At 44.7% G+C, this 2,436-nt stretch overlaps 1 non-coding gene across 1 annotated transcript; it reads right to left on the reverse strand.

Moving 5' to 3' along the window:
• Positions 1-1,912: 1,912 nt before the first annotated feature.
• On the reverse strand, positions 1,913-2,015 carry LOC112424217 (U6 spliceosomal RNA). The gene has a single exon (XR_003014937.2). It is a non-coding gene; the product is annotated as a U6 spliceosomal RNA (small nuclear RNA).
• Between the last annotated feature and the right edge of the window lie 421 nt (positions 2,016-2,436).

The raw sequence follows: 2,436 nt of genomic DNA on the forward strand, positions 1-2,436 counted from the left end.
AAAAAGAAGGAAGTCCACATCCAAATTCCTGGAATCTGTCAGTGTGATCTTATTTGGAAAAAAGGGTCTTTGTAGAAGGTTGAGTTAAAGACCTTGAGATGAGATCATCCTGAATTACCCGGGTAGGCCGTAAATCCAGTGCAAGTATCCTTAGAAGAGAGATACAGGGTGATTTGACAGAGAGAAGAGAAGAAGGTGTGTGACCACAGAGGCAGAGACAGGAGTGATGTAACCGCCAGCCAAGGGGAGCCTCAATATGATGTAATGAAAATAGCACTGCCCCTCTGTGGTCTCCCTTTCACAAACCCATAATCCCAGTCTAACCATGAAAGAATCACCAGACAAATCCCAGCTGAGAAACATTCTACAAAACACCTGACCAGTACTCCTCAAAACTGTCAAGATCATCAAAAAATAAGGAAAGCCTGAGGAACTGTCCCAGCAGAGGAGCCTCAGGAGTCGATGTAATGTCTCCTAGATGAGATCCTAGAACAGAACAAGGACGTCAGGTTAAAACGAAGGAAATAAGACCAGGCGTCCTGGCTCAACACCTGTAATCCCAGTACTGTGGGAGGCCAAGGCAGGAAGGGGATCTCCTGAGCCCAGAAGTTCTAGGCTAGCCTGGCCAACATGGCAAAACCCCATCTCTACCAAAAAATAAAATAAAATAAATAACCATTCGTGGTGGCTCAAACCTGCAGTCCCGTCTATTCGGGAGGCTGAGGTGGGGGGATCACCTGAGTCCGGGGAGGTGGAGGCTGCAGTGAGCCATGACTGTGCCACTGAACTCCAGCCTGAGTGACAAAGTGAGACCCTGTCTCAGAAAACAATGACAGCAACAACAAGAAAACTAAGGAAATCTGAAAAAGTATAGACAAGTTACTAATAATATGTCAATATTGGTTCATCAATTGTGACACATGTACCCTACTATATGTTAATAGGCAGAAGTGAGAAGAGGCATCTAGGAACTCCCTGCAGTATCTTTACAACATCTCTGGAATTCCAATTCTATTCTAAAATATAAAGTTTATTTAAAAGTAAAAAAAAAAAAAAAAGAAAGAAAGAAAAGAAAAGAAACAGTGTTATTTATGACCTTAAAAAAATTAAAAATAACATCCCCTCTGAAAAATAAACCCCTAACACTTTCCAAACATACACTTTCCAAACATGACATACACAAATGATCAACACACAAAGGAAATTGGAAGAAACCTGTGATGTTTACCCTGGAGTGGATGCCTGTGGGGGAGGGGACTAGGATTAGACCTAGAGAAAGGCGAAAGACACAACCACGATAATCTCAAAAGAGGATTCAAGTCCAGATGGGTGGTGACAGCAAGCCATCAAATGGGGGACATCAGTCCCCCAAGTCCGTGCGCCTGAAATCCTTAAACAAAGGGAGGGAAAGGAAGAGAGAGAACCTGCCAAAGGTGGCCGGTGATCTCTGCAGCCACAGGAAAGGCAAACGCCTGTCTGGAGAGCATTCCTCGAGGTCGTGGGGGAGAAAATGGCCTGATCGCTGGCTTCTGCTCTCAGCAGAAGCTGCCAAGCACAGGACTCAGGCACGTGGCTCAGAGACAATAATTTTTTTTTTTTTTTTTTTTTCAAGATGGGAGTCTTGCTCTGTCACCTAGGCTGGAGTGCAGTGCTGCAATCTTGGCTTATTGCAATCTCGGCCTCCCAGATTCAAACACTTCTCCTGCCTCAGCCTCTGGAGTAGCTGGGATTACAGGCATGCCCACACCTGGCTAACTTTTGTATTTTTAGTAGATATGGGGTTTCACCATGTTGGCCAGGCTGGTCTCAAACTCCTGAGCTCATGATCCACCTGCCTTGGCCTCCCAAAGTGCTGGGATTACAGGCGTAAGCCACCACGCATGGCCAAGAATTTTTTTAAAGAACATTTTAAAAATATATGGAATACTTCACGAATCTGTGTGTCATCCTTGCATAGGACCATGCTAAGCTTCTCTGCATTATTCCAAGTTTGGTATATGTGCTGCCAAAGTGACAATTTTGTGCCTGCTGCTGCCACCTCCACCACCCGACCCCAGGCAACCTTATCTAACCTCCTACATCTCAGCTTCCTCATCTGTAAAATGGGCAAATGGGGATAATAATAACGACTTCTGAGGGTTAAAAGAGGTAAATGCATAAAAAACACTTTCCTGTGTCTGATACATAACGTCTTGATAAATGGTCACTATTATTATTTTAAATGGTTTTTCGAATCCATTTTCCCCTTAGGCCAGATTTGCAATTATTTCCAGCAGGAAACAGGTTTCATTGTCTGCCCTGCCCATAACTCTCTTCTCAGAACTTGCTTCTCCAAAGGGCAAGCTGTAAGACCCTTCCCCTGTCCCCACTACCTGGCCTGTCCTGGCCACCCTGATGGGACAGGAAGTCTGACTCAAGTGAGCTGATGGGGTTAAG

Source organism: Macaca nemestrina, chromosome 7 (assembly GCF_043159975.1).
Source record: "Macaca nemestrina isolate mMacNem1 chromosome 7, mMacNem.hap1, whole genome shotgun sequence".
In the NCBI taxonomy this organism is placed as follows: Eukaryota; Metazoa; Chordata; class Mammalia; order Primates; family Cercopithecidae; genus Macaca; species Macaca nemestrina.